Source organism: Eubalaena glacialis, chromosome 11, assembly GCF_028564815.1.
Source record: "Eubalaena glacialis isolate mEubGla1 chromosome 11, mEubGla1.1.hap2.+ XY, whole genome shotgun sequence".
Lineage (NCBI taxonomy): Eukaryota > Metazoa > Chordata > Mammalia > Artiodactyla > Balaenidae > Eubalaena > Eubalaena glacialis.
The window spans coordinates 87,645,494-87,665,681 of NC_083726.1; the positions used below are offsets into that span (position 1 = coordinate 87,645,494).

At 42.5% G+C, this 20,188-nt stretch overlaps 2 pseudogenes; both read right to left on the minus strand.

Annotated features, from left to right (window-relative positions):
• Window positions 1-7,504: 7,504 nt before the first annotated feature.
• Window positions 7,505-8,639, minus strand: LOC133101207 (E3 ubiquitin-protein ligase KCMF1-like; annotated as a pseudogene).
• Window positions 8,640-17,246: 8,607 nt separating this feature from the next.
• LOC133101220 (E3 ubiquitin-protein ligase KCMF1-like) lies at window positions 17,247-18,381 on the minus strand (annotated as a pseudogene).
• Between the last annotated feature and the right edge of the window lie 1,807 nt (window positions 18,382-20,188).

Below are 20,188 nucleotides of genomic sequence, written 5' to 3' on the forward strand. Positions count from 1 at the left end.
ATTGACTCCGCAATATAGGTAAGGTGCGCCTTAGGATGAACTCCTAGGAAGCAGTGGAGATCTCCGGCTTCTTATGAGAAAACTCATTTTTCGTCACGGAGTCATTCCTAGAAGTGCAAAAAAGATAGGCAACATCATGCAGCCTTGTGGCCGCCACTATCTAGTTTTCAAACGAGGAAACCACTGCCCTTCCTAGTCTTCCCAATTACAAAATCATTCCACGACATTTTTCCCTATCTCTTCAGAGTAGCTAAAATGACCCTTGGGACACACTTCACCCTTCCACGCAGCAACTTTTGGACTTGGCGTGTTCTGCGTCTGCTGCATTGCATAATCGTCTGAATGCCCCCGGTAGACCTAGGTGACATTGGATGTTCCAAATGCGTAGCAATGCTCAGGGTAAATCTCTAGTGTATTTCGGGATGGTCCTACAGTCTAATCGCTGCTTCAAGATGAGAGACATCTGGCATGAATTCCCCAAATGAATTGGAGTCCCGGTGGTTTTTTGCAGTGCAGCTCCACTTTCCTCACTTAGGCAGACCCACATTGAAAGAGAGCCTGCCTAGAACCGTCTTCCTGAGGTTGTTTTTTTGTTTGTTTGTTTGTTTCAAATAGTCACATTAATTTTAATTTTAATTATTTTTTTTGAAGTTTTGAATTTTAAATTTTTTTAATGCAGCAGGATTATATTAGTTATCCAATTTATACATATGTGTGTATATATGTCAATGTCAGTCTCTCAATTCATCACACCACCTCCACCCTCGTGCCACTTTCCCCTCTTTTTGTCCATACTTTTTTCCTGTACATCTGTGTCACTATTTCTGCCCTGCAAACCCGTTCTTCTGTACCATTTTTCTAGGTTCCACATACATGTGTTAATATACCATAACTGTTTTTCTCTTTCTGGCTTACTTCACTCTGTATGACAGTCTCTAGATCCATCCACTTGTCTACAAATGACACAATTTCGTTCTTTTTAAGGCTGAGTAATATCCCATTGTACATATGTACCACATCTTCTTTAACTATTCGTCTGTTGATGGGCATTTAGGTTGCTTCCATGACCTGGCTATTGTAAGTAGTGCTGCAAGGAATACTGGGGTGCATGTGTCTTTTTGAATTATGGTATTCTCAGGTTATATGCCCACTAGTGGTATTGCTGGGTCATATGGTAATTCTATTTTTAGTCTTTTAAGGAAGCTCCATACTGTTCTCCATAGTGGCTGTATCAATTTACATTCCAACCAACAGTGCAAGAGGGTTCCCTTTTCTCCACACCCTCTCCATCATTTGTTGTTTGTAGATTTTCTGATGATACCCATTGTAACTGGTGTGAGGTGATACCACATTGCAGTTTTGATTTGCTTTTCTCTAATAATTAGTGATGTTGAGCAGCTTTTCATGTGCTTATTGGCCATTTGTATGTCTTTTTTCGAGAAATGTCTACTTAGCTCTTCTGCCCATTTTTTGATTGGGTGGTTTTTTTTTAATTTTTGAATTTTATTTTATATATTTTTTTTATACAGCAGGTTCTTATTAGTCATCAATTGTATACACATCTGTGTATACATGTCAACCCTAATTGCCCAATTCATCACACCCCCACTCCCACCCCACCACTGCTTTCCCCACTTGGTGTCTGTACATTTGTTCCCTACATCTTTGTCTCAATATCTGCCCTGCTAAGTGGTTCATCTGTACCATTTTTCTAGGTTCCACATATATGCCTTAATATACGATATTTGTTTTTCTCTTTCTGACTTACTTCACTCTGTATGACAGTCTCTAGATCCATTAATCTTTTCATGGGCATTTAGGTTGCTTCCATGACCTGGCTATTGTAAATAGTGCTGCAATGAACTTTGGGGTGCATGTGTCTTTTTGAATTATGGTTCTCTGGGTATATGCCCAGTAGTTGGATTGCTGGGTCATATGGTAATTCTATTTTTAGGTCTTTAAGGAACCTCCGTATTGTTCTCCATAGTGGCGGTATCAATTTACATTCCCACCAACAGTGCAAGAGGGTTCCCTTTTCTCCACACCCTCTCCAGCATTTGTTGTTTGTAGATTTTCTGATGATGCCCATTGTAAGTGGTGTGAGGTGATACCTCATTGTAGTTTCGATTTGCTTTTCTCTAACAATTAGTGGTGTTGGGCAGCTTTTCATGTGCTTCTTGGCCATCTGTATGTCTTCTTTCAAAAAATGTGTATTTAGCTCTTCTGCCCATTTTTTGCTGGGGTGGTTTTCTTTTTTTTTTTACTATTGAGCTGCATGAGCTTTTTATATGTTTTGGAGATTAATCCTTTGTCCTCTGATTCATTTGAAATATTTTCTCCCATTCTGAGGGTTGTCTTTTCCTCTTGTTTATGGTTTGCTTTGCTGTGCAAAAGCTTTTATGTTTCATTCGGTCCCATTTGTTTATTTTTGTTATATTTCCATTACTCTAGGCAGTGGATCAAAAAAGATCTTGCTGTGATTTATGTCAAAGAGTGTTCCTCCTATGTTTTCCTCTAAGACTTTTATATTGCCCAGTCTGACATTTAGGTCTCTAATCCATTTTGAGTTTATTTTTGGGTATGGTGTTATGGAGTGTTCTAATTTCCTTCTTTTACAGGTAGCTGTCCAGTTTTCCCAGCACCACTTATTGCAGAGACTGTCTTTTCTCTATTGTATATCCTTGCCTACTCTGTCATAGATTAGTTGACTACAGGTGCGTTTGTTTATCTCTGGGCTTTCCATCCTGTTCCGTTGATCTCTATTTCTGGTTTTCTGCCAGTACCATATTGCCTTGATTACTGTAGCTTTGTAGTATAGTCTGAAGTCAGGGAGTCTGATTCCTCCAACTCCATTTTTTTCCCACAAGCCTGCTTTGGCTATTTGGGGTCTTTTGTGTCTCCATAGAAATTTTAAGATTTTTTTGTTCTACTTCTGTATAAAATGTCATTGGTAATTTGATAGGGATTGCATTGAATCTTTAGATTGCTGTGGGTAGTATACTCATTTTCACAATATTGATTCTTCCAATCCAAAAATATGGTATATCTCTCCATCTGTTGGTATCGTCTTTAATTTCTTTCATCAGTGTCTTATAGTTTTCTGCATAGTTGCCTCCCTATGTAGGTTTCTTCCTAGGTAATTTTTTGTTGTTGTTGCAATGGTAAATGGGAGTGTTTCCTTAATTTCTCTTTCAGATTTTTCATCATTAGTATATAGGAATGCAAGAGATTTCTATGCATTAAACTTGTATCCTTCAACTTTACCAGATTTATTGATTAGCTCTAGTAGTTTTCTGGTGGCATCTTTAGGATTCTCTATGTATAGTATCATGTCGTCTGCAAACAGTGACAGTTTTGCTTCTTCTTTCCCAATTTGTATTCTGTATATTTCTTTTTCTTCTCTGATGGCCGTGGCTAGGACTTCGAAAACTATGTTGAATAATCGTGGTGAGAGTGCACATCCTTGTCTTGTTCCTGATCTGAGAGGAAATTCTTTCAGTTTTTCACCTTTGAGAATGATGTTTGCTTTGGGTTTTTCATATACGGCCTTTATGATGTTGAGGTAGGTTTCCTCTATGCCCACTCTCTGGAGAGTTTTTATCATAAATGGGTGTTGAAAAGTCAAAAGCTTTTTCTACATCTATTGTGATGATCATATGGTGTTTCTTCTTCAATTTGCTAATTTGGTGTATCACATTGATTGATTTGCGTATATTGAAGAATCCTTGCATCCCTGGGATAAATCCCACTTGACATGGTGTATAATTCTATTAATGTGTTGTTGGATTCTGTTTGCCAGTATTTGGTTGAGGATTTTTGCATGTATATTCAAGAGTGATATTGGTCTGTAATTTCCTTTTTTTGTAGTATCTTTGCCTGGTTTTGGTATCAGGGTGATGGTGGCCTCATAGAATGAGTTTGGGAGTCTTCCTTCCTCCGCAATTTTTTGGAAGAGTTTGAGAAGGATGGGTGTTAGCTCTTCTCTAAATGTTTGATAGAAGTCACCTGTGAAGCCATCTGGACCTGGACTTTTGCTTGTTGGAAGTTTTTAAATCACGGTTTCAATTTCATTACTTGTGATTTGTCTGTTCATATTTTCCGTTTCTTCCTGGTTCAGTCTTGGAAGGTGATATCTTTCTAAGAATTTGTCCATTTCTTCCAGTTTGTCCATTTTATTTGCATAGATTTGCTTGTAGTAGTCTCTTAGGATGCTTTGTATTTCTGCGTTGTCTGTTGTAACTTCTCCGTTTTCATTTTTATTTTTATTGATCTGAGTCCTCTCTCTGTTTTTCTTGATGAGTCTGGTTAATGGTATATGAATTTTGTTTATCTTCTCAAAGAAGCAGCTTTTAGTTTTATTGATCTTTGTTATTGCTTTCTTTGTTTCTATTTATTTTATTTCTGCTCTGATCCTTTTGATTTCTTTCCTTCTACTCACTTTGCAATTTGTTTGTTTTTCTTTCTCTAGTTCTTTGAGGTGTAAGGTTAGATTGTTTATTTGTGATTTTTCTTGTTTCTTGAGGTAGGCTTTTATTGCTATAAACTTCCCTTAGAACGGCTTTTGCTGCATCCCATAGGTTTAGGATCGTCTTGTTTTCTTTGTCATGTGTCTCTAGGTATTTTTTGATTTCCTCTTTGATTTCTTCAGTGATCTCTTGGTTATTTAGTAACGTAGTGTTTAGCCTCCATATGTTTTGTGTTTCTTACGTTTTTTCCCCTGTAATAGATTTCTAATCTCATAGCATTGTGGTCCCAAAAGATAATTGATGTGATTTCAATTTTCTTAAATTTACTGAGGTTTAATTTGTGACCCGTGATGTAATCTATCCTAGAGAATGTTCCATGTGCACTTGAGAAGAAAGTGTAATCTGCTGTTTTGGAATGGAATGTCCTGTAAATATCCATTAAATCTATCTGGTCTATTGTGTCATTTAAAGCTCGAGTTTCCTTATTAATTTTCTGTTTGGATGATCTGTCCATTGGTGTAAGTGAGGTGTTAAACTCCCCCACCTTTATGTGTTACTGTCGATTTCCTCTTTTATAGATGTTAGCAGTTGCCTTATGTATTGAAGTGGTCCTATGTTGGGTGCATATACATTTATGACTGTTATATATATATATATATATATATATATATGTGGGATTCCCGACATTCTCCAATTACAAACTTGACCTCACAGCACATTTACCGTCACTCTCTGCCTGACTACTGGAGCCTTTGGTGACACACTGGGCCCTTACATGATGACACATTGGACGCCGAGAGTCCTGCATACGGTGAATAGCATTACCCATGTAATGATCTAGGCAGGCCTAGGTGTCTTTGTATCATCCAAATGCCTCGCGGTGTTACCGGTATTTTGGTACGTTTATCTGGCTTCACCCAAGGTCTACCTTCCCGTCATGGAAGAGAGATGACAAGTAGGAGTTTCCAGGAGGTACTTTAGCCACGGGGATTGATTCATTTCAGCTCAGTGACACTCAAAAAGGGAGAGCAACGTTGAACTTAAGAATGGGTCAAACTGTGTCCCCAGGGCTGTTTTAAAGCTGTAGAAAGCGAGCTATACAAGCAAAAAGCAATTAATTCCTCTTCCCACTGCATAGAAATAGCTGATCTCAACAGTCTGTCTCGTGTTATTTCTCTTGGAAGATATCCAAGGAACTGACAGGACAAAACTGTCTCCCAAACACATGAATTCATACATGACGGTCTTAAGCCTAGAAAAAGGCATCGAGGAGTTCAAGCAGTCGATCGACTCAGGGTTCATGGAGACTGCTGCACACCAAACTTTGCTTATGGGAAACACTGGGGCTTACCTTGATGTTAGGGGTCACGTTCACTTTGCACTTTATCTAGGGTGGGCAGTGGCATGAGCTCTGACCAAGCGGTGAAAACCTCCCCACTACTTATGAGAAAACGTGCTTTTATTCACAGAGGCATCCCCAGAAATGAATAAAAGATGGTTAACGTCAGACAGCCTTGAAGTTGTCACTATCTGTCTTTAAAAAGGGAAAAATACTGACTTTTCTAGTCCTCCCAATTACAAAGTAGATCACACAGCACATTTACTTATCTTTTCTGACTAGCTACAAGAGACACTTGGAACAAAGATTGCCCTTGCACGATGAGACCTTTGGGTGCTACGTGTACTGTGAGCAATTAACTGTAGAATCTTCTAAATGCCCTCAGTAGGCCTAGGTGTCTTTGGATGATGTAAATGCTGAGCAGCGCTCAAAGTAAATCTCTGCATTATTTTTGGCTGGACCTAATGTCTGGTTTCCTCTTCAGTTAGAGAGACGTCTGTCATGAGTTCTCAAAATGAATTGGAGACCCGGTGTTTTTACATTGCAGCTCAGGTTTCCTCACTTTGGCACACCCACATTGAAAGAAAGCCTACCAAGAACTGTCTTCCTGAGGTTGTTTGAAAGCTGAGGAATGCAAGCCATTGAATTAAGCAAGCTGCTCCTAGCCCTTCAAACTGAACAGAAAGGGCGGTTCCCAGAGATGTGTTTCCCCGGATGGTGCTAAGATGGCTTTTGGGCCACAGTGTACTTCCACGGGAAAAGTACACACGCGAGAGTCCTAAGCACTGTGAGGAATACTGGAGCTAAAGCAGTCCATTGACCAAGGTTTCCTGGAAACTGTTGCACCCTATCTTTTGTGATGGGAAAATGTGCACCTTACCTCTAAACTAGAGGTCACATTTGGTTGGCACATTAGCTACAGAATGCTGTGGGATGAGCTCCAAGAAAGAAATCGAAAGCACGTGGTTTCTTTACGCAAATCTCACTGTTCCTCGCATAAATATTTGTAGAGTGACGAATAGATGGGCAGTGTGTGTTAGAGACACCTTGGAGGCCAAAACCATGTCGCTTTCCAAAGGGGGAAACGTGGGCTTTCCTGACATTCTCCAGTTACCAATTTGATCCCACAGGTCATTTACAGGCACTCTCTTCCTGACTACTGGAGACATTTGGGACACACTGGGACCTTCCACGATGACACGTTTGAGGCTGGGATTTCTGCGTGTGGTGAATAGCATTATGCATGTAATGATCTATTCAGGCCTAGGAGACTTTGGATCACCCAAATGCTTCGGAGTGTTACCGGTATATAGGTAGTCTTTTTTTTTTTTTTTTTTTTAAGGTAAACCATCCCAACAGTTTTTATCGATTAATATTCATAATCACACACAGCAGCTTCATTAGATATTTCAATTTTCCTCTTCAGTTTGATTGTGGAGTATTAGCAGAAGCTTTTGCATGTCAAGGTACAGGAAGCAGAGATCACCCTGCACTGCTACCTATATTTTCCAGCTAGAGGTAAAAATTAGTTAAGTGGAAAGGATTATCATATAGATTTTCGCTCTTCCTTTTGAATGTACACAATAAAACAAGAGTGACAGACCTGAAATTACAATCACCAATCAAACCCAAGATAGTTGTTGTCCACATTCATTGGGAAATACAGCACAGAGGACATGGTCTGTGAATTGGGGTGTCATCAAAGAGGAGGTGGTGGAGGTTCATTTCCTATAGTACTCTCTTTTAAATTTAGGTTTTCTAAAGCAACATCTAAAGGCATAATATCTACACAGCCCAAAGCACCAAAATCTGCCAATTCACCCCGTTCATTCTCGTCTGAGGACGAGCTCTCTTCACGAAATAAAGTTGATCGAAGGTGCTCTTGAATAAAGAGGGTGCGGTCTGTGCACTCACTTTCTACGGACTGGTGCACTGTTTCAGACAATTTAGGATCGTTCAACCTTTTTAGAAGAAACTGGGAATTCTGGATAGTTTGCTGACTGCTTTCTGTGTTAGTTGTGTTGTTTGTTTCTGTGGAATGTGTGATTGTAGTGGTGACACTCCTTGTGTTAGTATGCCGGGTTGCGTTGCGTGCAGTGTCCAGTTGTGGCCGTGCTGCCCGGGCGTGCTGCCATTCTAGCTGCAGCTGTATCTGCAGTTGTTGTAACTGCGAAGCGGAAGGGCCAGAGGAATTAAGCTGTCCCCCTGCGGAACGTCTCACTCCTGATAACTGGGATCAAAGCTCACCTATAGGATCAATGGCTTCCCTATTGCTTGGAGAATATGAAGTCCGAGAAGAAGAAAGCCTGCCAGTAGAACTGCTAGTGGAATGAATGTTTGATCTACGTACACCAGGACCTCCCAATCCCCAGCCAAGGTGAAGCATTCATTCTATGTATATGTCGAACACCACTCGATTCATCTAAATCTCTAGGGGCTCTGTGTTCAAGAGTAAGACGAGCTGCAGGGTCATCCGTGACATGATTAGGACTGCCTCCAGGTAATGCTGCAAATACTGTATACATCACTTCTGTTGATGTTTCTGCATGTTCTTGAAGAGATGTCTCCGTATAGCCAATTTTTCCACAATAGGGACAAGTAAAAGCCTGTGGCTGCTCTACAGAGAAAGCTTAGGAACCATAGTACAAATCAACATCTACCCTTGTTAACATGCAGTGCATTGGATGGTCAGTTGTATGCCTTGTTCTTGTTGCACCACTTTCATAACAAGATGCACAAAAATCGTAACCATTGCATATTAAACACTTATAGCTGTGACCTTGAAAATTTCCCTTGAAACATGCATCACAGCTGACACCGTCACGTCGGGACATCCTATTTCAGAAGGTGGCGGCGGGGGCCCTACCGAGCGCAGGCTGCAGTGTCCCCCGCGGGGTCCTGGTCCTGCACTCGTGGGATGGCTTTCTTCCACTGGAATCCAGGGCTCGGCCGCGGGGACGGGGTGGGCAGCAGAGCGCTACGGCGCCGGCGGCAGCGCGGCGGCCGCGGCAGGAGGAAGCGCGGGCTGGGAATGAGGCCGGGCCTGGACGGGGCCGAGCTCCTCCAGGAGGCGGTCCGACGCCGCGGTTCCGCTGGCACATGCCTTGACTCGGTCACTCTCGGGCCCGCCGGTTCCAGGTTGTGGCGCCGCGCTCCGTAAATCCCGCTCCTCCCTACACCCGGCCCACCAACCGCCACTCTCCCCGGGCTCCAACTTCCGCCTTCTCCTCCTCTTCGTCCTCCTCCTCCACCTCATTCCCCCGCCTGCTCTGCAGCCCCGCCTCTCGCTGGCCGCGTCGGGCCCAGACGCCTGGTGCCCTGGGCGGGAGGGAACTGTGGGAGCGGCGCGGCCGCAGCGACTCGGGGCACGTCATCTGCGCGCACCCACAAGCAGGCAGCGGTCGGGCGCCGGGTGCCGGAGACCGCCCGAAACCGCCCTCGGCCTGGCGGCCGCCCCCTCACTACCACCTCTGTACTGTTTTTCAGGCTGGGCCTAGAGTCGACCTTCCCGCCATGCTACAGTGATGACTGGTATGAGTTCCCAGGATGTACTTTAGTCACAGGGATTGTTTCAGTGGAGTTTAGAGGTCCTCACAAATGGAGAGCCACGTTCAACACAAGACTGGCTAGAACCCTGTCCCCGGGACTGGTTTAAGCTGTAGAAAGGTAGCTATGCAAGCAAGAAAGTAATTAATTGCCCTTCCCTCTGCGTAGAAAGAGTTCATCCTAAAGTCTGTTTCGCGTTATGTTGCTTGGAAGATGCACAAGGGACCCACAGGACACACGTTCTCCCTCGGAAGTGAATTCATATGCCACTGTCTTAAATCTCCGAAAAGGCATAGAGGACTTAAAACACTCGATGCACTCAAGGATCCTGGAGGCAGCTGCACACCAAACTTTGCTGATGGGAAACACTGGGGTTTATCTTGAGGCTATGGGTCACATTGACTCCGCAATATAGGTAAGGTGCGCCTTAGGATGAACTCCTAGGAAGCAGTGGAGATCTCCGGCTTCTTATGAGAAAACTCATTTTTCGTCACGGAGTCATTCCTAGAAGTGCAAAAAAGATAGGCAACATCATGCAGCCTTGTGGCCGCCACTATCTAGTTTTCAAACGAGGAAACCACTGCCCTTCCTAGTCTTCCCAATTACAAAATCATTCCACGACATTTTTCCCTATCTCTTCAGAGTAGCTAAAATGACCCTTGGGACACACTTCACCCTTCCACGCAGCAACTTTTGGACTTGGCGTGTTCTGCGTCTGCTGCATTGCATAATCGTCTGAATGCCCCCGGTAGACCTAGGTGACATTGGATGTTCCAAATGCGTAGCAATGCTCAGGGTAAATCTCTAGTGTATTTCGGGATGGTCCTACAGTCTAATCGCTGCTTCAAGATGAGAGACATCTGGCATGAATTCCCCAAATGAATTGGAGTCCCGGTGGTTTTTTGCAGTGCAGCTCCACTTTCCTCACTTAGGCAGACCCACATTGAAAGAGAGCCTGCCTAGAACCGTCTTCCTGAGGTTGTTTTTTTGTTTGTTTGTTTGTTTCAAATAGTCACATTAATTTTAATTTTAATTATTTTTTTTGAAGTTTTGAATTTTAAATTTTTTTAATGCAGCAGGATTATATTAGTTATCCAATTTATACATATGTGTGTATATATGTCAATGTCAGTCTCTCAATTCATCACACCACCTCCACCCTCGTGCCACTTTCCCCTCTTTTTGTCCATACTTTTTTCCTGTACATCTGTGTCACTATTTCTGCCCTGCAAACCCGTTCTTCTGTACCATTTTTCTAGGTTCCACATACATGTGTTAATATACCATAACTGTTTTTCTCTTTCTGGCTTACTTCACTCTGTATGACAGTCTCTAGATCCATCCACTTGTCTACAAATGACACAATTTCGTTCTTTTTAAGGCTGAGTAATATCCCATTGTACATATGTACCACATCTTCTTTAACTATTCGTCTGTTGATGGGCATTTAGGTTGCTTCCATGACCTGGCTATTGTAAGTAGTGCTGCAAGGAATACTGGGGTGCATGTGTCTTTTTGAATTATGGTATTCTCAGGTTATATGCCCACTAGTGGTATTGCTGGGTCATATGGTAATTCTATTTTTAGTCTTTTAAGGAAGCTCCATACTGTTCTCCATAGTGGCTGTATCAATTTACATTCCAACCAACAGTGCAAGAGGGTTCCCTTTTCTCCACACCCTCTCCATCATTTGTTGTTTGTAGATTTTCTGATGATACCCATTGTAACTGGTGTGAGGTGATACCACATTGCAGTTTTGATTTGCTTTTCTCTAATAATTAGTGATGTTGAGCAGCTTTTCATGTGCTTATTGGCCATTTGTATGTCTTTTTTCGAGAAATGTCTACTTAGCTCTTCTGCCCATTTTTTGATTGGGTGGTTTTTTTTTAATTTTTGAATTTTATTTTATATATTTTTTTTATACAGCAGGTTCTTATTAGTCATCAATTGTATACACATCTGTGTATACATGTCAACCCTAATTGCCCAATTCATCACACCCCCACTCCCACCCCACCACTGCTTTCCCCACTTGGTGTCTGTACATTTGTTCCCTACATCTTTGTCTCAATATCTGCCCTGCTAAGTGGTTCATCTGTACCATTTTTCTAGGTTCCACATATATGCCTTAATATACGATATTTGTTTTTCTCTTTCTGACTTACTTCACTCTGTATGACAGTCTCTAGATCCATTAATCTTTTCATGGGCATTTAGGTTGCTTCCATGACCTGGCTATTGTAAATAGTGCTGCAATGAACTTTGGGGTGCATGTGTCTTTTTGAATTATGGTTCTCTGGGTATATGCCCAGTAGTTGGATTGCTGGGTCATATGGTAATTCTATTTTTAGGTCTTTAAGGAACCTCCGTATTGTTCTCCATAGTGGCGGTATCAATTTACATTCCCACCAACAGTGCAAGAGGGTTCCCTTTTCTCCACACCCTCTCCAGCATTTGTTGTTTGTAGATTTTCTGATGATGCCCATTGTAAGTGGTGTGAGGTGATACCTCATTGTAGTTTCGATTTGCTTTTCTCTAACAATTAGTGGTGTTGGGCAGCTTTTCATGTGCTTCTTGGCCATCTGTATGTCTTCTTTCAAAAAATGTGTATTTAGCTCTTCTGCCCATTTTTTGCTGGGGTGGTTTTCTTTTTTTTTTTACTATTGAGCTGCATGAGCTTTTTATATGTTTTGGAGATTAATCCTTTGTCCTCTGATTCATTTGAAATATTTTCTCCCATTCTGAGGGTTGTCTTTTCCTCTTGTTTATGGTTTCCTTTGCTGTGCAAAAGCTTTTATGTTTCATTCGGTCCCATTTGTTTATTTTTGTTTTATTTCCATTACTCTAGGCAGTGGATCAAAAAAGATCTTGCTGTGATTTATGTCAAAGAGTGTTCCTCCTACGTTTTCCTCTAAGACTTTTATATTGCCCAGTCTGACATTTAGGTCTCTAATCCATTTTGAGTTTATTTTTGGGTATGGTGTTATGGAGTGTTCTAATTTCCTTCTTTTACAGGTAGCTGTCCAGTTTTCCCAGCACCACTTATTGCAGAGACTGTCTTTTCTCTATTGTATATCCTTGCCTACTCTGTCATAGATTAGTTGACTACAGGTGCGTTTGTTTATCTCTGGGCTTTCCATCCTGTTCCGTTGATCTCTATTTCTGGTTTTCTGACAGTACCATATTGCCTTGATTACTGTAGCTTTGTAGTATAGTCTGAAGTCAGGGAGTCTGATTCCTCCAACTCCATTTTTTTCCCACAAGCCTGCTTTGGCTATTTGGGGTCTTTTGTGTCTCCATAGAAATTTTAAGATTTTTTTGTTCTACTTCTGTATAAAATGTCATTGGTAATTTGATAGGGATTGCATTGAATCTTTAGATTGCTGTGGGTAGTATACTCATTTTCACAATATTGATTCTTCCAATCCAAAAATATGGTATATCTCTCCATCTGTTGGTATCGTCTTTAATTTCTTTCATCAGTGTCTTATAGTTTTCTGCATAGTTGCCTCCCTATGTAGGTTTCTTCCTAGGTAATTTTTTGTTGTTGTTGCAATGGTAAATGGGAGTGTTTCCTTAATTTCTCTTTCAGATTTTTCATCATTAGTATATAGGAATGCAAGAGATTTCTATGCATTAAACTTGTATCCTTCAACTTTACCAGATTTATTGATTAGCTCTAGTAGTTTTCTGGTGGCATCTTTAGGATTCTCTATGTATAGTATCATGTCGTCTGCAAACAGTGACAGTTTTGCTTCTTCTTTCCCAATTTGTATTCTGTATATTTCTTTTTCTTCTCTGATGGCCGTGGCTAGGACTTCGAAAACTATGTTGAATAATCGTGGTGAGAGTGCACATCCTTGTCTTGTTCCTGATCTGAGAGGAAATTCTTTCAGTTTTTCACCTTTGAGAATGATGTTTGCTTTGGGTTTTTCATATACGGCCTTTATGATGTTGAGGTAGGTTTCCTCTATGCCCACTCTCTGGAGAGTTTTTATCATAAATGGGTGTTGAAAAGTCAAAAGCTTTTTCTACATCTATTGTGATGATCATATGGTGTTTCTTCTTCAATTTGCTAATTTGGTGTATCACATTGATTGATTTGCGTATATTGAAGAATCCTTGCATCCCTGGGATAAATCCCACTTGACATGGTGTATAATTCTATTAATGTGTTGTTGGATTCTGTTTGCCAGTATTTGGTTGAGGATTTTTGCATGTATATTCAAGAGTGATATTGGTCTGTAATTTCCTTTTTTTGTAGTATCTTTGCCTGGTTTTGGTATCAGGGTGATGGTGGCCTCATAGAATGTGTTTGGGAGTCTTCCTTCCTCCGCAATTTTTTGGAAGAGTTTGAGAAGGATGGGTGTTAGCTCTTCTCTAAATGTTTGATAGAAGTCACCTGTGAAGCCATCTGGACCTGGACTTTTGCTTGTTGGAAGTTTTTAAATCACGGTTTCAATTTCATTACTTGTGATTTGTCTGTTCATATTTTCCGTTTCTTCCTGGTTCAGTCTTGGAAGGTGATATCTTTCTAAGAATTTGTCCATTTCTTCCAGTTTGTCCATTTTATTTGCATAGATTTGCTTGTAGTAGTCTCTTAGGATGCTTTGTATTTCTGCATTGTCTGTTGTAACTTCTCCGTTTTCATTTTTATTTTTATTGATCTGAGTCCTCTCTCTGTTTTTCTTGATGAGTCTGGTTAATGGTATATGAATTTTGTTTATCTTCTCAAAGAAGCAGCTTTTAGTTTTATTGATCTTTGTTATTGCTTTCTTTGTTTCTATTTATTTTATTTCTGCTCTGATCCTTTTGATTTCTTTCCTTCTACTCACTTTGCAATTTGTTTGTTTTTCTTTCTCTAGTTCTTTGAGGTGTAAGGTTAGATTGTTTATTTGTGATTTTTCTTGTTTCTTGAGGTAGGCTTTTATTGCTATAAACTTCCCTTAGAACGGCTTTTGCTGCATCCCATAGGTTTAGGATCGTCTTGTTTTCTTTGTCATGTGTCTCTAGGTATTTTTTGATTTCCTCTTTGATTTCTTCAGTGATCTCTTGGTTATTTAGTAATGTAGTGTTTAGCCTCCATATGTTTTGTGTTTCTTATGTTTTTTCCCCTGTAATAGATTTCTAATCTCATAGCATTGTGGTCCCAAAAGATAATTGATGTGATTTCAATTTTCTTAAATTTACTGAGGTTTAATTTGTGACCCGTGATGTAATCTATCCTAGAGAATGTTCCATGTGCACTTGAGAAGAAAGTGTAATCTGCTGTTTTGGAATGGAATGTCCTGTAAATATCCATTAAATCTATCTGGTCTATTGTGTCATTTAAAGCTCGAGTTTCCTTATTAATTTTCTGTTTGGATGATCTGTCCATTGGTGTAAGTGAGGTGTTAAACTCCCCCACCTTTATGTGTTACTGTCGATTTCCTCTTTTATAGATGTTAGCAGTTGCCTTATGTATTGAAGTGGTCCTATGTTGGGTGCATATACATTTATGACTGTTATATATATATATATATATATATATGTGGGATTCCCGACATTCTCCAATTACAAACTTGACCTCACAGCACATTTACCGTCACTCTCTGCCTGACTACTGGAGCCTTTGGTGACACACTGGGCCCTTACATGATGACACATTGGACGCCGAGAGTCCTGCATACGGTGAATAGCATTACCCATGTAATGATCTAGGCAGGCCTAGGTGTCTTTGTATCATCCAAATGCCTCGCGGTGTTACCGGTATTTTGGTACGTTTATCTGGCTTCACCCAAGGTCTACCTTCCCGTCATGGAAGAGAGATGACAAGTAGGAGTTTCCAGGAGGTACTTTAGCCACGGGGATTGATTCATTTCAGCTCAGTGACACTCAAAAAGGGAGAGCAACGTTGAACTTAAGAATGGGTCAAACTGTGTCCCCAGGGCTGTTTTAAAGCTGTAGAAAGCGAGCTATACAAGCAAAAAGCAATTAATTCCTCTTCCCACTGCATAGAAATAGCTGATCTCAACAGTCTGTCTCGTGTTATTTCTCTTGGAAGATATCCAAGGAACTGACAGGACAAAACTGTCTCCCAAACACATGAATTCATACATGACGGTCTTAAGCCTAGAAAAAGGCATCGAGGAGTTCAAGCAGTCGATCGACTCAGGGTTCATGGAGACTGCTGCACACCAAACTTTGCTTATGGGAAACACTGGGGCTTACCTTGATGTTAGGGGTCACGTTCACTTTGCACTTTATCTAGGGTGGGCAGTGGCATGAGCTCTGACCAAGCGGTGAAAACCTCCCCACTACTTATGAGAAAACGTGCTTTTATTCACAGAGGCATCCCCAGAAATGAATAAAAGATGGTTAACGTCAGACAGCCTTGAAGTTGTCACTATCTGTCTTTAAAAAGGGAAAAATACTGACTTTTCTAGTCCTCCCAATTACAAAGTAGATCACACAGCACATTTACTTATCTTTTCTGACTAGCTACAAGAGACACTTGGAACAAAGATTGCCCTTGCACGATGAGACCTTTGGGTGCTACGTGTACTGTGAGCAATTAACTGTAGAATCTTCTAAATGCCCTCAGTAGGCCTAGGTGTCTTTGGATGATGTAAATGCTGAGCAGCGCTCAAAGTAAATCTCTGCATTATTTTTGGCTGGACCTAATGTCTGGTTTCCTCTTCAGTTAGAGAGACGTCTGTCATGAGTTCTCAAAATGAATTGGAGACCCGGTGTTTTTACATTGCAGCTCAGGTTTCCTCACTTTGGCACACCCACATTGAAAGAAAGCCTACCAAGAACTGTCTTCCTGAGGTTGTTTGAAAGCTGAGGAATGCAAGCCATTGAATTAAGCAAGCTGCTCCTAGCCCTTCAAACTGAACAGAAAGGGCGGTTCCCAGAGATGTGTTTCCCCGGATGGTGCTAAGATGGCTTTTGGGCCACAGTGTACTTCCACGGGAAAAGTACACACGCGAGAGTCCTAAGCACTGTGAGGAATACTGGAGCTAAAGCAGTCCATTGACTAAGGTTTCCTGGAAACTGTTGCACCCTATCTTTTGTGATGGGAAAATGTGCACCTTACCTCTAAACTAGAGGTCACATTTGGTTGGCACATTAGCTACAGAATGCTGTGGGATGAGCTCCAAGAAAGAAATCGAAAGCACGTGGTTTCTTTACGCAAATCTCACTGTTCCTCGCATAAATATTTGTAGAGTGACGAATAGATGGGCAGTGTGTGTTAGAGACACCTTGGAGGCCAAAACCATGTCGCTTTCCAAAGGGGGAAACGTGGGCTTTCCTGACATTCTCCAGTTACCAATTTGATCCCACAGGTCATTTACAGGCACTCTCTTCCTGACTACTGGAGACATTTGGGACACACTGGGACCTTCCACGATGACACGTTTGAGGCTGGGATTTCTGCGTGTGGTGAATAGCATTATGCATGTAATGACCTATTCAGGCCTAGGAGACTTTGGATCACCCAAATGCCTCGGAGTGTTACCGGTATATAGGTAGACTTTTTTTTTTTTTTTTTTAAGGTAAACAATCCCAACAGTTTTTATCGATTAATATTCATAATCACACACAGCAGCTTCATTAGATATTTCAATTTTCCTCTTCAGTTTGATTGTGGAGTATTAGCAGAAGCTTTTGCATGTCAAGGTACAGGAAGCAGAGATCACCCTGCACTGCTACCTATATTTTCCAGCTAGAGGTAAAAATTAGTTAAGTGGAAAGGATTATCATATAGATTTTCGCTCTTCCTTTTGAATGTACACAATAAAACAAGAGTGACAGACCTGAAATTACAATCACCAATCAAACCCAAGATAGTTGTTGTCCACATTCATTGGGAAATACAGCACAGAGGACATGGTCTGTGAATTGGGGTGTCATCAAAGAGGAGGTGGTGGAGGTTCATTTCCTATAGTACTCTCTTTTAAATTTAGGTTTTCTAAAGCAACATCTAAAGGCATAATATCTACACAGCCCAAAGCACCAAAATCTGCCAATTCACCCCGTTCATTCTCGTCTGAGGACGAGCTCTCTTCACGAAATAAAGTTGATCGAAGGTGCTCTTGAATAAAGAGGGTGCGGTCTGTGCACTCACTTTCTACGGACTGGTGCACTGTTTCAGACAATTTAGGATCGTTCAACCTTTTTAGAAGAAACTGGGAATTCTGGATAGTTTGCTGACTGCTTTCTGTGTTAGTTGTGTTGTTTGTTTCTGTGGAATGTGTGATTGTAGTGGTGACACTCCTTGTGTTAGTATGCCGGGTTGCGTTGCGTGCAGTGTCCAGTTGTGGCCGTGCTGCCCGGGCGTGCTGCCATTCTAGCTGCAGCTGTATCTGCAGTTGTTGTAACTGCGAAGCGGAAGGGCCAGAGGAATTAAGCTGTCCCCCTGCGGAACGTCTCACTCCTGATAACTGGGATCAAAGCTCACCTATAGGATCAATGGCTTCCCTATTGCTTGGAGAATATGAAGTCCGAGAAGAAGAAAGCCTGCCAGTAGAACTGCTAGTGGAATGAATGTTTGATCTACGTACACCAGGACCTCCCAATCCCCAGCCAAGGTGAAGCATTCATTCTATGTATATGTCGAACACCACTCGATTCATCTAAATCTCTAGGGGCTCTGTGTTCAAGAGTAAGACGAGCTGCAGGGTCATCCGTGACATGATTAGGACTGCCTCCAGGTAATGCTGCAAATACTGTATACATCACTTCTGTTGATGTTTCTGCATGTTCTTGAAGAGATGTCTCCGTATAGCCAATTTTTCCACAATAGGGACAAGTAAAAGCCTGTGGCTGCTCTACAGAGAAAGCTTAGGAACCATAGTACAAATCAACATCTACCCTTGTTAACATGCAGTGCATTGGATGGTCAGTTGTATGCCTTGTTCTTGTTGCACCACTTTCATAACAAGATGCACAAAAATCGTAACCATTGCATATTAAACACTTATAGCTGTGACCTTGAAAATTTCCCTTGAAACATGCATCACAGCTGACACCGTCACGTCGGGACATCCTATTTCAGAAGGTGGCGGCGGGGGCCCTACCGAGCGCAGGCTGCAGTGTCCCCCGCGGGGTCCTGGTCCTGCACTCGTGGGATGGCTTTCTTCCACTGGAATCCAGGGCTCGGCCGCGGGGACGGGGTGGGCAGCAGAGCGCTACGGCGCCGGCGGCAGCGCGGCGGCCGCGGCAGGAGGAAGCGCGGGCTGGGAATGAGGCCGGGCCTGGACGGGGCCGAGCTCCTCCAGGAGGCGGTCCGACGCCGCGGTTCCGCTGGCACATGCCTTGACTCGGTCACTCTCGGGCCCGCCGGTTCCAGGTTGTGGCGCCGCGCTCCGTAAATCCCGCTCCTCCCTACACCCGGCCCACCAACCGCCACTCTCCCCGGGCTCCAACTTCCGCCTTCTCCTCCTCTTCGTCCTCCTCCTCCACCTCATTCCCCCGCCTGCTCTGCAGCCCCGCCTCTCGCTGGCCGCGTCGGGCCCAGACGCCTGGTGCCCTGGGCGGGAGGGAACTGTGGGAGCGGCGCGGCCGCAGCGACTCGGGGCACGTCATCTGCGCGCACCCACAAGCAGGCAGCGGTCGGGCGCCGGGTGCCGGAGACCGCCCGAAACCGCCCTCGGCCTGGCGGCCGCCCCCTCACTACCACCTCTGTACTGTTTTTCAGGCTGGGCCTAGAGTCGACCTTCCCGCCATGCTACAGTGATGACTGGTATGAGTTCCCAGGATGTACTTTAGTCACAGGGATTGTTTCAGTGGAGTTTAGAGGTCCTCACAAATGGAGAGCCACGTTCAACACAAGACTGGCTAGAACCCTGTCCCCGGGACTGGTTTAAGCTGTAGAAAGGTAGCTATGCAAGCAAGAAAGTAATTAATTGCCCTTCCCTCTGCGTAGAAAGAGTTCATCCTAAAGTCTGTTTCGCGTTATGTTGCTTGGAAGATGCACAAGGGACCCACAGGACACACGTTCTCCCTCGGAAGTGAATTCATATGCCACTGTCTTAAATCTCCGAAAAGGCATAGAGGACTTAAAACACTCGATGCACTCAAGGATCCTGGAGGCAGCTGCACACCAAACTTTGCTGATGGGAAACACTGGGGTTTATCTTGAGGCTATGGGTCACATTGACTTCGCAATATAGGTAAGGTGCGCCTTAGGATGAACTCCTAGGAAGCAGTGGAGATCTCCGGCTTCTTATGAGAAAACTCATTTTTCGTCACGGAGTCATTCCTAGAAGTGCAAAAAAGATAGGCAACATCATGCAGCCTTGTGGCCGCCACTATCTAGTTTTCAAACGAGGAAACCACTGCCCTTCCTAGTCTTCCCAATTACAAAATCATTCCACGACATTTTTCCCTATCTCTTCAGAGTAGCTAAAATGACCCTTGGGACACACTTCACCCTTCCACGCAGCAACTTTTGGACTTGGCGTGTTCTGCGTCTGCTGCATTGCATAATCGTCTGAATGCCCCCGGTAGACCTAGGTGACATTGGATGTTCCAAATGCGTAGCAATGCTCAGGGTAAATCTCTAGTGTATTTCGGGATGGTCCTACAGTCTAATCGCTGCTTCAAGATGAGAGACATCTGGCATGAATTCCCCAAATGAATTGGAGTCCCGGTGGTTTTTTGCAGTGCAGCTCCACTTTCCTCACTTAGGCAGACCCACATTGAAAGAGAGCCTGCCTAGAACCGTCTTCCTGAGGTTGTTTTTTTGTTTGTTTGTTTGTTTCAAATAGTCACATTAATTTTAATTTTAATTATTTTTTTTGAAGTTTTGAATTTTAAATTTTTTTAATGCAGCAGGATTATATTAGTTATC